We start from the raw sequence: 19587 nt of genomic DNA, 5'->3' as shown, positions 1-19587 counted from the left end.
ATGACACCAAATCTCAGAATAACAAATGCAATCCTTTTGTTAGAGACTACCTCCCAACATGAAGGGTCCAGGTATCCTTCTGAGGATTTTCCTCTCCCTGGTGGTGGACCATAGCCACCATCACCAATAATTGCAAACTCTAAGTGCCTATTATGTCCTAGGAACTGTGATAAACACCAGGGATACAAAGAAAGGCAAAGATCACCAATGAGACATGAGGAAATGAAAGGACTGGAAAGAAAGATTCTAAAGTACCAACCAAAACCAGAGATAAAGACAGTTTCTCCCAGTGTTCTGAAACATGAATCTGCATTTGCAAGAATTCAGCAGAGACTGTTAGAGAAAAAAGCTTTATTAAGAAGTATAAAACAGGTTGGAAATCCTAAAATGAACAATTTTTAGTCCCCCCCAAAAAGTATATAAAGCTCTGGAATAACTTAGTCACAAATGGGAAGTATTCCTCTTCTTCACAAGTCTTCCTCCCCTGTCTCATTGCTACTTGTCAGTTAAAGGAGAAGTAAGGGGGGAGTTTTCTTTTTTCTTTCCAAACTATGGCGGCTGCTTAGGGTACTCCCAAGGGCAAAGCACTGCTAGACACTGATTTTTCAGACAAATGAGATTCATTTCCCCTTGCTTTCTCCTCTATGCATGAAAGGAGCAAAACTCTGCAGAATCCCTCTCTTCTTCCCAGATGCCACCAATCTCTCTGTCTCTGTCTCTGTCTCTGTCTCTCTGTCTTTCTCTCCCTGTCTCTGTCTCTCTCTTTTTCTCTCTCGCCATGTCTCTCCATGCCTCTCTCTTCCTCTTTCTTCCCCCAATCTCTATCTCCTTCTGTCTCTTCCCACTCCTTTTCGTATCTCTCTCTTACTTTCTTTATCTCTTTCTATGTCTTTCTCTTCCTATCTCTCCCCCGATTCTCTACCTCTGTGTGTGTGTCATTCACACACACACACACACACACACACACACACACACACACACACACACACACACGTGCTTCCTTCCTCTTTCTCTTAATTAGTTTCAGCCAATTTCCACTCTTAGGTATCACCATACATTTCTTGGGGCTGGCACATTTATTTTCCCAGTTGCACAAGAACAGAAAGGGGGGAGGGGAAAAATATCTCAGCACTCAAAAAAGAGAAATTCCAAGGTCCAACCAACAGTCCATTTACAACAAAAGCATAACAAAGGAACTTGGAATTAATTGTGTAAAAGTCACCTTCTGTTCAGGGAAACATAACTGGAACTGAGCTCCTACAAGTGTCGCAACGTGCTATAGGGAAATTTGGTTCCTTCTGGTGCCACATTTGCTCAGGCCCTGGTGGGCCACTAAATAGAAGACATGCATAAACAGAAGTTTCTGGTTGGTCTATATGTCTCCCTACACATGGGGAAGGGGGAGGGGAAACAGTAGCAAAGAGGGTAGGCAAAATGACTTGAGAGGTTAGGTGTTAGCAACTTCTTTGTTTACCCAAATGGCAAAAGGGAGCTGAGCTATGAGAGTGAATGACCAACTCAGTGGAATGCACATATAGATAAAAGAAGCAGAATGCCAAAGACTTGAAGAACACCATGAGTGCCATTCTTAGACTTAAGGCATAGCAATGGCGATGGGGATCATTGTAGGAACAATATCTTAACCCTTTCCCATGCAATTCAGGCTAGTTTTTCCTTCTAAGGTATTGAGACTATCCTCAAGTCTTGGTTGGCTCAGGGTATTAAAAGCTCAGGTTGTCATCCCCTCATGGTCACCCAACTACAAAGCAGTCATGAAGAACTCCAGGTGTCTCTCTGATGATTGTCTGTTGGATCACAATGGGCAATTCAGGCAAGGAGCCTTTGCTCAGATGAAAAGAACTTAGTATGTCCCTTCTTCTCATGTGGCTAGGTAAATCTTTTTACACTGTTGGATTTAACTGCTGAACAACCTACTAGTGTCTCATTTGGTTCCAATATCAAGCCTAAACTACCACAAGACTGGTCTGAGTCAGGCTTATCCCAGAAAAGAGATGGAAGAAGAGATAAAAGGGGAAAACATGAAGTAAAAGGAATGGCAAAGTTGGGGAAGACAGAGAGAAATCATCTGCTTTTCCCTTCACTGAATTTAGTAACCATTATCAAAATGGAAATATGATGAATCTGGCATACTGTTCTTTTAAATTGTTTTGGTATAGGGAACTGGAAAATATCTTTACTTAGAAAACTGTCTGAGGTACTGAGAATATTTGCTCCAGGGTATCACAATGATATGTGTCAGAATTAAAACTTTTGACCAAATCTTTCTGACTCCAAGGCTTCCCTACTATACCACATTGTCTGTTGAACATAACCTATTCTTCATAAAAGGCATGATGGCTCTTCGCAAACTTGGCTTCCTTTTCTCAGTCTAACAAACCATTCCTTTAATAATACAATACTAAATTTTTCCCAGGTATTGAAGATCACCAGCATATAGTTTGAAGACTCTACTCTGTTCTCTTTGTTGAATACCAAGCCTCATTTACCAAACCATTGGAAGGTCTCTCACATAAGTAACAATGACTGACCTCTTCAATATCACTGTTAAATAACAAAATAATGGGGAAAAATGGTACTTATGTACAAGGGATTCAGATTAGCTCTAAAAATAATTTCCCCTAATGTAATGATTTTTAGACACTAGACTGACCTTAACAAAGGATATCATACATTTATGGAGCCTAGACAAAAGGAAATGAGCAAAAGTTAAAAAAAAAACACGACTTGAGGCGTTCATAGAAATGAAGAAAACATAAAAATAAAAAATAAAAGAAATTAAAAAGAAATGCAGAAGAATATAAGAACAGAAGAGAAAAGTGATATTGAAATTAAAATTCATAATGGAAAGGCAGAGGGAGAAAGAGAAGGGAAAAGAATGGAAAATTTGAATTTATTGTAATAAAATTAATAGTGAGAGAATTATATAGATGTATACAATAGGTCTTTTACATTTTTTTAAAATCCCATAGAATTGTCTTCTCTAGATTTTTCATTGCTCTGAAGTGGTTCAGTCTTAGTTTTTCCTTAGACAAGGAGATGGACTAGAGGATCTTTCAAGTTTTGCAACTAACTGACTCTGTGATTTTGAGTAAGTTACATCACTTCTCTGAGACTCAGTTTCCTCAACTACAAAATGAGAGAGATGGACTAAATTATCTTTAAGTTTCCTTCTACCATGATTTTGTCTCGGCCTTATTATTCTGAGTCCTGCGCTCCTTTCTCTTTCCTGAAAATCTGCAGTAGCTTTTTAGCATACAGCTTGAAAACCAATAGAGGTAAGGAGGTCCACAGATTGAGAGCTGAAAGGGACCTGAAATATTTTCTAGTCCAATCTTCTCATTTTACCTATAAGGAAACTGAGACCCAGAGAGGTTAAGTGATTTGCACAAGGTCACAGAATGGGTAGCAGAAAAGGGAGGAAGAAAACTGCAGGGAAAACACAAAGCTCCTCCTACTCCTCCCCTCCCCCTCTAGGTTAGGGAGCTGCCCTTGGACTCTGAACTGTACTAACTCTACCTACCACGTCATTTAAAGAGACCACATACACGTAAAAGGATGTCTTTATCAAAATATCTATGATGGTGACCTTCAAAGAAAGAGAACAAGAAGTACTAATGATTTTCTTGTTATTTCATAGGTACTTTTTTCTTTCTTTCTTTCAGTTCCTTCATTGCTAAGACCTCTTCCTGGAGCAAAAACAAATACAGATTCTCTACTCACAAGGTAGTTAAGAAACAGAACTGAATTGTAACAGCTAGTTCAATGGCACCTCTCACTTTCTTTACCTGTCCCACAAGCTCTCCACTGGTGTCAGAGAAATTGGGAGCAGAGTTCAGTCGACTGGCACACAGGAAGACTGGGATGTGTCTAAGTGTTTTATTGATACTGACAGCCAATCACAACATAGGAAGGTACAGGCAGATGGACATTAGTTCAGTCAGGTACAGAGTCCCATGTGACTTCCCTTGCTTCTGCTGTTCCATGGGGCAATATGTAGGATGGTGACCAGGCAATCAGTAGAATGTGCATTCTGGTTGAAGCCCAGAGCCACTAAGGGCTGGAGTTTACATGGGATTTTCATACAAAAGGCCTTCCATAACAGCTGTCACATTGCTGGTAGGGCTATGAAGTTAACAAACATTGACTTGTAGCAAAAGGAATTCTCCAAATATAGGAAGGCCAACTCAGGGTAGGGAAGGTGGAATTATAACTGTGGCACATCACCAAGCTCGTCAAAGTTGCAGAAGCTGGTTCTAACTAGAACTAGGTGTGGTTAATCCTTAAGCATGCTATCTTTGAGTAACAGGAGCCAGGCCTGGAAGAGTGGAGCCATAAACTCCTCTGGCTATTCAAATGGAAAGCCCCACAGCTTCCAACAACCGGCACAAAGACTGGCTTAGATTGCATTCCGGGGCAGGCCTTGCATCAGCTTCAATCTCCACCAAAAGTCCCAAACAGAACTTTGACAGGGACAGAAAAACCATATGCCTACCTGTCCAGTCATACCTCACAGATTGTTGTCAAGATTAAATGAGATAATGTATATAAAGTACTTTACAAACTTTAAAACAACACAAGTTATCATTATTTTTTTCATCTTATGCTTATTTTCTATGAAATTCAAATAGAAACTGTCCTAGAACAAGTTACTTTCCTACTATTGTTCTTTTAGGTTTGACATTTAATAAACTATTGCAGGGCGGTAGATAATACAACTGATTTTTGTAATTGAATGAAAGTTTTGTGGTGGAAACTTACCTTCTACAGACTCACATAAAGCATCTTAAAATAATACCAGTGGTGGACAGGGGTGACAGGGATGATATATACTTCTTCATGTTCTCATACAATGTTAATTTGTTTCATTGTCTGAATATTTTGAAAGCTTTTTGTTCCATGTAGTTTAGAGATTGAGTGCTCAGTACAGCAACAATGACTAAGATTTTTATTTGTAATGATAGTTCATTTCATACAATTTATCTGTTAATTTTGAAGGATATTTTGGGTGTTTTATGTAGTTTATGAAGAATAGCAAGCTGCTAGCATATGATTCTGCCTTCTTGGTTGTTTCAATTCTAGGCCATAGGTTCATAAGATCATAGATTTAGACCACAGATCTAAATCATAGATTTAAAGTTAAAAGGGACCTCAAAGGCTATCTATTCTAACATCTTGTAAGTACTAGTGTATCTGTGAGGAGTTATTTGTATGAGGAAAAAGCTTATGTTGTACAACTACAAAAAGTGAGGAGTAGTTTCTTACCCCTTCCCCTATAATTCCCACTTTTGGAATATGTATATAACTAATATCTTCCGGCTACCTCCTTCACCTCCCAGGAGTATGAAATGCTCTCTAGTCCAGCACTTCTTAAACTGTGGGTTGTGACCCCATATGGGGTCACATAACTGAATGTAGTAGTGGTGAAAATTTTGGCAACAATAAAAGGTTTCTGAACGCACAGCCAAAAATTAATTCAAAATCAGTTAATCCAAGGTGTTTGTGGGAGCGCTTGCCCGTGTTGCATCACACAATTTCACTGCAACCTTGGTTCTGAACACACAACATATGCACTTTCCGCTGTGATTGCCGTCATGCCATGCAACACCAATGAAACACCTCAGTTCAGATTCAAGACCGTTGTATGATACGGATTGCAGTGTTTTTCTGTACATATGAAGTCTTCTGCTCTTACAGAAACATAAGTTTAATTATGGAAAATAGAGACTTCTAATATTTTCCTACCATCATTCCTCAGCATGTAAGTAACTATCAAATGAGTATATCTTTGGACTGTACTGTGTTAGAATGTTTGATTTTTTTAAATTGCTGTTATCTCCTTCTTTTACAGAAACATAAATGTTTAATTGAAGCAAGTAAAGACAAAAGGCCTTTAATAATATTTCTCTACCATCACCACTGTATGTGTATGTAAGTATAAGCATGAATTTTTAAAATTAAACATTAACAAATGTAATGTCATAAACTAAAGACAGTATTTATTTGAGAAATTATTAGCAACATTTATTCACATTTTAGGACAAAATTTTTTTGTTATGGCTAAATTTAGACAGAACAGGTAAAAATACTAGTGACAACGTGGCAGTCTTCACCACCAGTAGTAGTATACCTAAATTGATAAGAAAAAAAATATGTTGAATCATTTTTGCAATATGGATTTACTTCTAAAAATGATGATGGTGCAGAAAAACCTTTCACTCAATTTGTAATGAAGTTTTGCCTGCGGAGAACATGAAACCAGACAAACTAAAATGACATCTTAACACCAACCATGCATCATACTGTAATAAACCAAAGTAATATTTTAAACAACTTTTAAGATCTTCAAATAAAGAAAAACAATATTTTGAGAAATTTGTTATTCTCAACGAAAAGTATTTACTTGCATCTTATGAAACTTCTCATTTAACTGCAAAAACTAAAAAGCTCTACATGATAGGAGATCTCATGTTACCTACTGCTAGTAAAATGTCAGAAATAGTTCATCGGAAAAATTACAGGGACCGAAATTCATAAAATTCCTTTACCAAATGATACTGTTTCCAAAAGAATTTCTGATATTAGTAATGACAAATTCCCACAGCTCATTATCAAGCATAAGGGCAGCCCAAAGTTTGCAATTCAGTTAGATTAAACAACTGATATTTCTAACATGGCATAGTTGTTAATTTATGTAAGACGTGTTTATAAAGGAAGCATGCATGAGGAATTATAGTTCTGTCACTCTTTGGAAGGGCACGCAAGAAGGGAAAATATACACATTAAAGTCAATGAATTTTTCACAAATGAAAGTTTACAGTGGAAAAATTGCATTGGAATCTATATAGACAGTGCTGCAGCAATGATGGATGAGGACGCCGAATTTATAGCAAAAGTTGAAAATGGCAGCAATGAACATGTCATTTTTACTCACCATACATCCATCAGGAGACACTCGGCCAAAAAAAAATATCACCAGAGTTAAATGTTGTGCTTCATGATACTATCAAAATTATTAACTTCATTAAAAGTCTTGCCCTTAACATTAGTTTTCAAATCTTTAGAAAGACTTGGATTCTGATTACAAAAAGTTATTACTCCATGCAGAGGTGAGGTGGCTCTCAAGAGAGTAAAGTTTAAACAGATTATTGAAATTGAAATATGAAGTTGTTATATTCTTGACTGAGCAGAAATCCAATTTTGTTAATAATGACTTATGACTTTCAAAACTATGTTATTTGTTGGATATTTTCAAAAAACTCAATGATCTAAACATGTTGCTTCAAGGAAAAAATTGTAACATATTTATGTTAAAAGATAAAATTGAAAGTTTTACTTAAAAAGTTAACATATGGAAGAATAGAGTGGAAAATGGTTCTTTAGAAAGTTTACAGGTACAGATGATTTTATAATTGAAAATAACCTTTATACTTAGTTTTTCCCAATCAAAAAAAAAAGAGCTGCCATAAATATTTTTTTTTTACATGTGGGTCCTTTTCCTTTTTTTAATGATCTCTTTGGGATACAGACTTAGTAGTGGTATTACTGGATCAAAAGGGTATGCACAGTTTTATGGCCCTTCGGGCATAGCTCCAAATTGCTTTCCAGAATGGTTGGATCAGTTCACAATTCCACCAACAATGCATTAGTGGGACTCAAAACTGAAAAAAAAAAAACCCAAGAATGTTAAAAATTGTTTTTACATGTAATTGGAGGAAAATAAAATATTACAAAAAGAAAAAAAGAAAAGAACCTTCCCAAAGATTTAATTGAAAGAGTTATAATTGATCATCTGGAGTGCCTACACAGTTTCAGAAATACTTCCTTTCAAATTTTGATTCCAAAAAACTAATTTGGGTTCATAAACCACACTCAATTGAAACCAAAAATGTCAGTCATTTGCCATTAAAAGTTCAAGAAGAATTTGCCGAGTGATCAAGCAACACAAGTTTAAAACCTGAGTTCCCTAAAAAATCACTAAATGAATTTTGGCTTGGGATTAGAACAGAATTTCCAACAATTTCTGAAACGGCCCTAAACACACTTCTGTCATTTTTTACTATGTATTTATGCAAAGCAGCACTCTCAGCATTGATGATTATAAAATCAAAATAGTGATCAACTCTGAAAAATGTTGAACATGTCCTATATCCTGCAGTATCAAATATTCTGTCAAGATTTAATTCTTTATGTAAAAGTAAACAAGCACATTCATCTCATTAGTATGCAAATTTGCTTTCATTTAAATATGAAATGTATGGTAAAAATTATGTATACAAAGAATTATTTTAAAATTAATTTCTTTATGATTTATTATCAGCAAATGTTTGATTTGTATACCTGTTTTATATACCTAAATACCTAGGGTCACATAAAAATTTCTTGGGCAAAAAGGGGTCAGGAGTGGAAAAAGTTTAAGAAGTTCTGCTCTGGTCACTGCCATTGCCCCTATGCCTCAGGGAGAAATCATTGTGAGGAATTAGATCCAGTGACTCGCGGTCTGCCACCATATACCTGAATGCAGTCAACACAGCTACTCTCATGGTTGAAGAATCTGCTAAGCTTACCCTTGGGTCATTCTACCACCCATTCAGTTACCAGCTCTACTCCAAGTACATAGGACTCAACAACTATTCACTAGGAGGCATGCGCAGGTTCTCCTAACCAATACATTTGACTTTCTAGATGTAACACCCTTAATCTTGCAACACTTCTTCCCTTTCCAGTAGATGAGGATCCCCATACTCATTTTCATGACTGCTTATCAACTCTTTGCCTATCTTCAAAGCCCTGAGAGGATCTTAACAAACCATGACATGATTCTGTTCTGTGATGGATCATGCAGACAGTTGGATTCAGAACTTGTTGCCTCCTATGCAAGAGTCACTCAACATGAAAGCCCTTGAAGTAAATATTCTCCCTACCCAAAAGTCTGCACAGGAGGCCAAATGCATAACCCGCCTGAGGGTGCCAATTAGCAAAGAATATATGGATGAACATTTATATTTATTCCTTGTGTACTTGGCCAAATCTGGAAAAACTTCACTTTCTCAGGAATCTCCATTTCCCATGAGTCCCTTATTGCTACTTTCCTCAAAGCATTCATCATCCCTTCTAGATTACTGCCATTGACAGCCATTGATCCAATTTCCCTGAGCAACTCCCATGTTGATTATCACCTAGGTGCCATGGATCTCTAGCCACAGAACAGTCAGGAAGACTTGAGTTCAGATATGACCTGATATGTTTATTAGCTGTGACTCTGGACAAGTCACCTAACCTCTGTCTATCCCAGTTTCCTCTACTATAAAAGGGGATAATAATACCACCTACCTCCCAAGATTATTTGATTGAGGATCAAATGTGATAATATTTGTAAAGTGCTGAACATAGTGCCTGGCACATACTAGGTGTTTAATAAATGTTTGGTTGCTTCTTCTCAAAGTGAAGGACTCAACCTCTGATGCTTTCCCTCTCTCTCTTTCACTTGATCTCATTGTCCCCAGCAGGTTGTACTTTCCTCTGAAAAAAAAATGTGGTAAACTTCTGTAGGCTGCTCCATCAGCCCCTCAGATCTTGTGATCAGGCCAAATATTTGCTTTTTTGGCTTTCATTCATGATCAATCAATTGGGCAACATGTGCAAGTGGGGAATAGCAATGAGACTAACAAAAGAACATTGTCACCCAGGGATTCATCAAATAATTGTCTTCATCACACACACACACACACACACACACACACACACACACAAACATGCGCTAACTATAAACAGTTCAATTCAGGAAGAGATAACAAAGTCCAAAACAGCAGCTTGTATAGATGTCACTTCCCATTTCATGCACTACAAATAAACTTTATAGAACCCCCATTCTCTCTAAGATTAAAGTACTGTCTAGTGGTGATCTGTAGTTAAAATGTTTACCTACATGAGAATAATTCCCTGACCATGGCAAAGAAATTCCTCACATAAAAGATCTCTAGATTTGACTTCCCACTATGGATAGAGTCAGACCAAGGAAGCCACTTTACCTCTGATGTTAATCAGCAGCAGGTAAAAGTTCTTGGGTTCTTTCTGCAGTTCTATAGGCCTTGTGATCCCTAATCTTTAGGGAAAGGAGAAAGAACCTAAATATGAAGCAGACTCTAGGGAAGCTAGACATAGGGACTGAGGACTTAGATGGCTTTAAGCTCTATTCCTAAAAGTAATAAAATTTAGAAATGCCTCCAAAGAGAAAATATGGTCTTTCCCCATACAAGATAGTGTTCAGATAATCCAAGTCAATGGGAACCCGGACACCAGTAATAGAAGAATTCTGTGAACAATATGACTTTATCTTGCACTGTCACTTTATTAATTAAGTACTCTCTAGCCTCCACAGGGAAATCAAAGAAGCATAGGCTAAACCAAACAATCTTCCCTATCACTGCAACGAATCAGGGATATTAGTTCTACATAAGAGTACATTGCCTGAAATCAACTCTGTCACCCGAGTGGTGGGCCCTTTCAAGTCCTATAGCCCACTCAGACTGACATAAAAGCCAAAGGAATATCCATCCAGATCCATGCCAGCGCCATTGACATTGTAATGAAGCAGCACTGGGAGAACTAGCCTACTGAAGACCTCAAGCTTCATGTTCCCACTAGGAAAAATGCATTCTTCATAGATATAGATAGCATCAGTGATGCAGATAGCTTTTTTAGGACCACTGATGATTGAGTTGGAAAAAGGCACTTTTTATCCTTTTTTTCCTTATTTTTTATCCTGTTTATCTTCTATTGGATTTTTCACTCATTTTTAGTATCACATATACTTTATCACATGCCATTGCAGCCTTTCTTATACCTAAACCACCTAAACTCAGTAAGCCATAATATCTTTATGGTCATTCTGAATATTCCCTCAACAGCTTGCTTTCTTGTCTTATTGTCACTTAACCTAGTTCTGAAACTAATAATGTGTCAGAAGAATTTTTCTCAAAATGAGATTCTAGAGATTCCTCCTCAAAATGATGTCTCCCATGCCAATATTGATGACAAAGCCTCAAAGCTTAATCAGGCAAATATAGCAGTGATTTTTCTTTTTAAATTTTTAATTGTATGTTTCATGACATCACAAGAATACAGCTAATAACTCTTCTTGGGACCAGAAGGAATATGCCCCAAAACTCCTAGTCTCCTATGTAAATACTCTATGAGTTGAGAATTTTACAGAAGTTCAGTAAAAGAGTTAATCTATCACCAGCAAGTCTAAAACATTGATGTGCAAGTCTAGCTAGCTGACATCCAGAAAGGTAGACCCAACCCAATCTTCCCCACACTAGATGAAGAAGTACTGATATCACATGAACTATATTAGGCCCTACCTTCTTCCCCTTCTACTACATACCCATGCTTTTGGTATTTGGGGCTAGTTTGAGCACCGGTAAACAGACACATTTGTCTTCAAGCATTGACTTAATATAAACATTTGTTGGGAATATAATAGAAGGGTTTCCATGGAGTTTGAGTTAGAGACAATGACCTCTGAGGTTTCTTTTAACTGTGATATGCTGTGGTTTTCTGAAATTGTTCTGTCTTTGGTTGGTGCTTAAGAAACTTTTAAATGATTTTTAAATTTCAAAGATCATGTCTGCATTGAGGTAAAGACATCAACTCAGAAAGTAGTACATGTAGGTGCACTATACTTGCAACAGCCTTTACAGGGTTGTTACTCATTCTCTTTATGACTAAGTTAGGTAACTAACATTTTTTCTGGAGAAAAATCCAGATGAAAATCTGCCAGATTTCAGTGGATTTAATTCAATTCAATTCAATATTCAAAGGATCTGAGTATCGTATCTTAAGAGCAACTGAACAGGTGAGTTTCAAGCCACTTGATTTCTACTTTCTGTGGGAAAATTATGTGCAAAAATCTATGCTAAAATTGCTAGTCATGGCTTTGTTCAACTTCAACTTCAAAATATCTAAATATTGGAGAAATCACTACTGCCTAAAGTAATCTATTTTCATTTTTTCACAGTTCTAATTGCAAGGAAGTTTTTCCTCATACCAAACTAAAATCTGCTTCTCTGTAACTTCTACCTATTATTCCTACTTATTCTACCTGGGATCAAACCAAGCAAATCTAATCCTTCATCCACATAACAGTCCTTCAAAAACATGAAGGTACCTACCATTCACCCCTAATTCTTCTCTTCTTCAGGTTAAACATTCCTTTATATGGCTTGATTGTTATTCTTTTTACTATTCTGGCTTTCCTCCTCTGGATATACTTCCATTTTCCAAATGTGCCTAGAACAGGATACAATATTTTAGCTTTAATCTGATTAAAACAGAGTGCAGCAAAAAAGTGTTTGAAAGAGAGTAGGATTTGGGTGAAATGATGATGAGTTTTGTTTGAGACATGTTAAATTTGAGATATCTCTAGCACATCCAGTCTGAAATGTCAAATAGACAATTGGTTGTATAAGACTAAAGCTCAAGGAAGAGACTAGGGTTAGATCTACGTAAGTCATCTATATAATTTACTATGAGAGGTGATGTGATGACTTAGAGAGAATGTAATTAGAGATCTAAGGAGCACTTCGGACAGATGCTTAAAGATCTTCAGGAGTTTAGGAGTGTGATATGATTGCTGAACCAGTAAAGGGGATTAAGCAAGGAAATCAAACAAGTAGGAGGGAAAATAGGAGGTAACAGTTATCACCAAAAGCCACATATAAGCCTTGTATTTCATCTACCATTTTCCAGTGAGGCAGCTGGACCAAGCTGTTCAAATCACCTTATGGCTAATTCATAACAGATCTACAAAAAATGGAGAAGAGAGGTGTAGTAGAACTTGTTCTCACAGGCTTCTGCCCAGAAGTAAGTTTGTGTTCCCACTAAATATAAAAAGATTCCTTGTTTGCCACTTACTCCTCTAGAATTGTGTGGAAAATTCTTTCCAGGGGCAGCAAGGTGGCGCAGTGGATGGAGCACTGGCTCTGGAGGAAGAAGGACCTGAGTTCAAATCCTGCCTCAGACACATAACCCTCAGTAGCTGTGTGACTCTGGGCAAGTCACTTAACCCCAACTGCTTCAGAAAAAAAAAATTCTTTCCAGAAAGGAAAGAGTGCCCTGACCCAGAAACTGAGTCTCTTTTCTCAAGTACTAAAGCTAAAGGTAACTGAAAACTATGCTAACTTGCATTTCAAATGGGAAAGAATTGGAATTTATCTGAGTGGAAAGAGCTGCCATAAATTTAAAATGTTGTTCAAAAGCATTGTTTAGGGGTCATACTAACACCCCTAGAAAACGATTTCTTTTGAAACTCCAATTTATAAAATGTTGAGTTAGTGAATTCTATTCCTAGAACTTCCCTTAATTGCTCTTAAAAAGTAATAAGGCTAAAGCTAAATGAAATTAGACAGCTCTATTAAGGGATATAGGTGTATATTACAAGCAAAACCCAGCAGAAAAAGATAGAAAGAGAAATTCCATATAAATTCTACATAAAATGCTGGGGAGTATACCTGCCAATAATTATATATAAACTACTGTGAACACAATTGCAAAACATTCTTCACACAAAGATACATCTAAATCAATGCTTCTTAAACTGGGGTCACAAGTGGAAGAAGTTTAAGAAGCCCTGATCTAAATAACTTGAGAAATATTAATTGCTTATGGGTAAGACTAGCCAATACAATTAAAATGACAATAATACTTAAATTAATTTACTTATTTAGTGCCATACCAATCAATTTATCAAAGAATTACTTTATAGAGCTAAAAAAAAATCATAACAAAATTCATCTGGAGTAATAAATGATCAAGAAAATCAATGAAAAAATGGGAAGGAAGGGAGTCTAGCAGTACTAAATGTCAAATTATACTATGAAGCTGTAATAGAACAATTTGGCAAAATGGATAAGAAGCAAAATAGTTGATCAGTGTCATAGATTAGGTACACAATAGATAGAAACAAATAAGCACTGTAACCTAGGGTTCAATAAACCTCACATTATATACCAAGATAAGCTTAAAATGACATAAAGAGTAATTTCATAAACAAATTGTGTGTGGTTTGTCCTTTGTTCTCAAAGAGGACCATGACATCAGGAAGATAATGCCATGACTTGCAATTGAATTGGATTTAAGTGAGGGAGGGCTGGGCAAAGTCACCAGCCTCACTTTCTCCTCTGGAGCAATTGGTCAAGACAATTGGAGATGGCCCACAATGCAATGGGAGACCTCGACCTTTTAAGCTAAGGTCTTTCCAAGTTCTCACTTTGACTGAGGCAATGTCCATTCAGTGATTAGAGATGTTTTAGAAATAAGCCAAGAGATAGCCCTTTTAACCCAAAAAGAAAAAAATCCGAACTGGTAGGGGAAGACCCTCAGGGTTTCTGACCAAAAGAAAACGATTACTATTTACATTCACTGTGAGCCATCAGGGCCCAAATAATAACCATTAAGTGGTACTTGAGTGAGGACCTGTATCCATGAGGCCAATCCATGAGAACCAAAGTGAATTGGGTTTAAGGCATGGTCTTTAAGAAAGAAACTTAGCCAGTAAACCCCAAGATATCTAGATAGATTTCAGCTTTCAAAATACACCCTCCTTTAGGTAGATCACCCTCAGGCAAGGTCTTGATACCTCATGCGGCAGAGTAAGAAAGAAATTATCTGTCAGATCTATGGATTATCACCTTTTAGCTTTAGGACTTGAGAAAAGAGACTCAATTTCTAGATCAGGACACTCTCCTTTCTGGAAAGAAATTTTTCACACAATTAATGAATTGTTGGTGGAGTTGTGAATTAGTCTAATGATCCTGGAAAGCAATTTGGAACTACACCCAAAAAATTTTTAATTTTGCATGTTTTTTGACCCATCAAAAGTACTACTAAATCTATACTCCAAGGAGATTAAACAAAGAGGAAAAGAATCCATATGTACAAAAATATTTATAGTAGCTTTTTGGGGAGGCAAAGAATTGCAAAGTAAGGGAATGCACATTAATTGGGGAATGGCTGAGCAAGCTATGGTATATGACTGTGAAGGAATACTATTGTGCTCTAAGAAATGATGAAGGAGATGGTTTCAGAGAAACTTAGGGAGACATACACCAAACATAGATCAGCAACTCTTCTGTAACTTTTAGTCTTAAAAATTAATTAGTGTTATCAAAAATAACAGCATTATAAAGTATGAATTCATCATGGTAAGCAAAAATTTGCCCTCCAACTACAATGGGAAAGTTGTACACAACTATTTCTTACGTACCTTAGGAGGAGGATAGGTAACCAATGCCAAAATGACAAGACAAATAGCTCTCAGATATGGCTTGTGTCCCAAGTCCAATGTTGTTCTCCACCCTCCTCCACCCCAACCCCCAACATTTTACCATTGTATCATTCATCCTTACCTGATGTATTGAGAAACAAGAAAAGGAAGCAATTTTAAAGTGAGTCAAATTAAAATTTGTGAGAAAAATGTTTGTGATAAGAAAGAAGTTCAAATTATCAGTTAAAAAAAGATGATTAGGTTAATAGTTTATTTCAATTTATTTATCATTATAATAATGGATATTTATGGAGTACTATAAAGTTTGCAAAACATTTTATATACATTATACTATTTGATCATCTAAACATACCTGTACGGGAGATACAATAGATGTTATGCCTGTTTTATAGGTGAAGAAACTAAGTCTTAGGAAGATAGTCACTAGCCAATGCAGCAAACAACTATCAAAGGCAGGATTTGAAACCAGTTCTTCTGAGCCCAGATCTAGCACTCAATCTGCTCTGCTAGTTAGAGCAATTTGCCATGGTAGTTAGTATTCGCTCCCCAACCCCCACTATAAACAGTGAGAACTGGTTGTAATGAGAAAAATGTAGAAATACAAGTCAACAGTACAATAACAGGATGCACCTGCAGATTTCATAGAAACAGGTGACAGCAGATTCACATTATCTGTACCGTTAGGAGTATTCCCAGGCTTGATGATACAGGCTGAAGCACAGTTAAAATCCTTTCAGACCTTTCAAAAATGAGAAAGTACTGTCTGACAAACAAAACATGGGGCTGTTAACTGGTGAAAAGAGATAGCTGAGAGTTCTTATTGACCAATAAAGATTAGAAACAGTTGCTCAGCTGTAATAAAAACAAAAACAAGGACTATTCAATTCAGCAACATATTCACTAAAATTAAAACAATACGGAGAAGATTAACACGGTCCCTCAGCAAAGATGAGCTGCAAATTTGTAAATCATTCATATTTTTAACTATATGAATATGCTATGCTACAAAACACTCTTTACACACATAACAAAGACTGACCTAAATAATTTAAGGAATATTCATTGCCTGGATAGGCCAAATCATCATATTCAAATAACAATACTATCTAAATTAATTTACTGCCCAAAGATGATTTTACAAAGATAGAAAAAGTAGCAAAATCTATCTGGAGGAAAAAAAAGGTCAAGAATCTCAAGGGAAATGATGGGGAAAAAAGTGGGAAGGAAAGGGGCCTATCAGTACCAGATCTCAAGCAGTAGCTATTTTTAAAATTTAGTACTGATTTAAAAACAGAGTGGTAGATCAGTGAAATAGATTAGGTACAAAATTTATAGAAGCAAATGAGCAGAATAGCCTAGTTTATAATAAATCCAAAAACTCCAGCTACTAGAGTGAAAACTCTAATTTGCAAAAAAACTGCTGAAAAGCAGTCTATAAGAAACTACATATAGAATACTATGTCATAACTTCCTTTCTATCCTCAAGGGTACCACCATCAGTCCAGTCGTCAGGGCTGGCAATGTAGGTGTTATCTTTATCTCTTCACTCTCTTACCCCCTCCCCCCATATCCAATCAGTTCTCAAGTCTCATCGTTTATGACTTCATACCATCTCTAATATACTCCCCTCTCTCTCCTCTCACATTACAACCACCCGCCCTCATCACTTCGCTCTTGGACTATTGTAGTAGCCTGCTGGTGAGTTTCCCAGCCTCGAGTCTCTCCATTCAACTATCCAACTGATCTAAAAACACAAGTCTGACCACATTGAATAAACTTCAGTGGCTCCCTGTTACTTCCAGTTCATAACCTGATCCCCTTCTAGCTTTCCAGTTTTCTTACATCTTAACTCTATTTCACGCACTCTGTCTGATATCCAGTGACACTGACCAACTTTCTGTTTCTAAAACACAATATTCCATCTCCTGACTCTAAGTCTTTTCACTGCCCACCTCCCATGACTAGAATGTTCTCCCTCTTTGTTTCTGTCTCTTACCTTCCCTGGCTTCCTTCAAGTTTCATTTGCAAGAAAGGCTTGAAGCTTTTCCCACTTTTCCTTAATCTTTGTGTCTTCCCTCCAAGAACATCCAATTGATCCTGAGTTCATCTTGTTTGTTTATAGTTGTTTGCATGTTTTTTCCTCCATGAGACTATGAGCTCCTCGACATCAGGAACTGTTTTTGCCTTTTTTTTTTTGCTTAGTACAATGCCACGCAAATAGTAGGCACTTAATAAATGGTAATTGACCAAGTGGTTGGCCATATACCAAAATAAGTTCCAAATAAGTTCATTTGGTCATATCTGACTCTTTGTGACCCCATTTGGGGTTTCTTGGCAAAGATATTGAATCATAATCATAAACAATCATAAACAAATTAGAAGAAAAATGAAGAGATGATGACCAAACAGAAGACAGAGAAGATCACAAACAATAAAAAGCACAATTTCAGTTGTGTAACACTGAAAAGTATTTGTACAAACAAAACCAGTGCAGCTAAAATTAGAAAGGAAGAAACTTCCAGAGATGAATCTAAGATGGCAGAGTAGAAGAAGGACTTAGCCAACCTCTCCCAACATTCCCCTGCAAACAAATTCTGGAGTGTCAAAGCCAACAAAAGGTCAGAGTGAGACATTCTTCTAGCCAAAGACAACCTAGGGAGAGGATTCTGGGAAGATGGTAGAGTAGGTCAGAAAACTTTCAGCTCTCCAAATTTCCTCCACAGAGGGAACACAGAGCACTGGAAATTTGGGGGGGAGAGAAAAGGTAGAGTAAAGCAATTGTCCTCTTAAGACAATTTGAGGAGGCCCCCAGGAAAGACCTGACTCCCAGGGGCCAAGGTTCAGCCTGAGTGAAGTGCAAGTATCTCCAGGTGACTCTGCAGAATTAACAAACAACAAGCCCTGGGGGCAACTGGGTTGAGAAGCAGCCTCAGCCTTAGAAACTTTCATCTCAGACACTGTGGGAGTCTGATGGCTAAGTAGGAGAAAATTGAAGGACCTTCCACTGTTGAGGGACACCAAGAACAGCTGTGCTAACCAGACCTGTCCTAGGCTGTGGCTGGGGGAAGAAGGAGCTAGAGTGTAGTAGTGAAGGGCTGGGGACTCTGCTGGCTGTGGGCACTTACAGGAGAGCAGAGTCCCTGATTTCAGTTCCAGGGCAGAGAGGACAGTTTGCAGCCACTGGAGGGACCACAGGGAGCAAGATCATTTGTGGGACAGTGTGGCTGGGGGCCCTTGCTGTGGCTTAGGAGTGGAGAACAAAGCCCAAGGCTGGACCCTGGGACAGACCTCAGAAAATAACAGTAAGAAGAACCTGAGGATTGGGGCATCATTCCCCATATCTCAGGAGTGGAACTTGGTTACACTAATAGCTACTTAAAACAAAATAAAACTAAAACATAAGAATGAATAAGCACAGGAGAAAGAACCCAACCACAGATAGCTACTACGGGGATAGAGCAGATCTGGGTTCATATTCAGAAGAAGACAATGGAGCTAAAAAAAAAAGCCCTCCTTTTTCAATGAGAAATGTCAAATGGTCCCAAGCACAGAAAGACTTCTTAGAAGAACTTTAAAAGGACTTTTAAAATCATATAAGAGAGATCAAGGAAAAAATATTTTTAAAAAGAGCAAACCAAGAAATTATGAAAAGTCAACCAACTTGAAATAGAGAGCAAAAACTTAAGGAAGAAAATAATTCCCTGACAACTAAAATAGGGTGAAGGGAAGCTAATTACATTCTCTAAGACACCAACAAATAATAAAACAAAATCAAAAGAATAAAAAAAAGAAGAGAATGTGAAACATCTCATCAGGAAAACAACTGTTCTGGAGAACAGATTGAGGAGAAATAATATAAGAATAGAAGGACTACCTGAAAATAATGATTAAAAAAAAAAGAACTTGATACCATAGTATAAGAAATTATCACGGAAATTTGCCCTGAAGTTCTAGAACAAGAAGGCAAAGCAGAATTAGAAAGAATCCACTGATCACCACCTGAAAGAGATCCCAGGAGGAAAATTTAAAACAATATCGTAGCCAAGTTTCAAAGCTGCCAGGTTAAGGAGAAAATGATGGAAGCAACAAGAAAAAACTATTTAAATAATGTGGCACTATAATAAGGATCACACAAGACCTAGCAGCTACTATGCTGAAGGACCATAGGTCTTGGCATACTGTATTTCAGAGAGCAAAAGAGTTGGGGTTATTGCCAAGGGTAACTTACCTAGCAAAGTTAAGTGTAATCCTGAATGGCAAAAATGGATTAACAAACTAAG

At 37.2% G+C, this 19587-nt stretch overlaps 1 long non-coding RNA gene and 1 other non-coding gene across 3 annotated transcripts; one reads left to right on the top strand and one right to left on the bottom strand.

Annotated features, from left to right (window-relative positions):
• Nucleotides 1-5992: 5992 nt before the first annotated feature.
• Nucleotides 5993-15940, bottom strand: LOC110198997 (uncharacterized). Of its 2 annotated transcripts, XR_013487336.1 has the most exons (4): nt 15660-15940; nt 12195-12312; nt 9352-9540; nt 5993-7679 (listed from the first exon to the last, which is right to left on the bottom strand). It is a non-coding gene; the product is annotated as an uncharacterized LOC110198997 (long non-coding RNA). The 2 variants fall into 2 exon arrangements; XR_002321895.2 differs by having other exon boundaries at nt 5993-9540; nt 15660-15921.
• Nucleotides 15941-16183: 243 nt separating this feature from the next.
• LOC144455176 (U6 spliceosomal RNA) lies at nt 16184-16290 on the top strand. The gene has a single exon (XR_013483882.1). It is a non-coding gene; the product is annotated as a U6 spliceosomal RNA (small nuclear RNA).
• The last annotated feature ends 3297 nt before the right edge of the window (nt 16291-19587 follow it).

This window comes from Phascolarctos cinereus, unplaced genomic scaffold, assembly GCF_003287225.1.
Source record: "Phascolarctos cinereus isolate Bilbo 61053 unplaced genomic scaffold, phaCin_HiC Scaffold_1;HRSCAF=81, whole genome shotgun sequence".
In the NCBI taxonomy this organism is placed as follows: Eukaryota; Metazoa; Chordata; class Mammalia; order Diprotodontia; family Phascolarctidae; genus Phascolarctos; species Phascolarctos cinereus.
The sequence above is the reverse complement of the archived record's forward strand: the minus strand, read 5'-3'. Positions and strand labels throughout refer to the sequence as shown.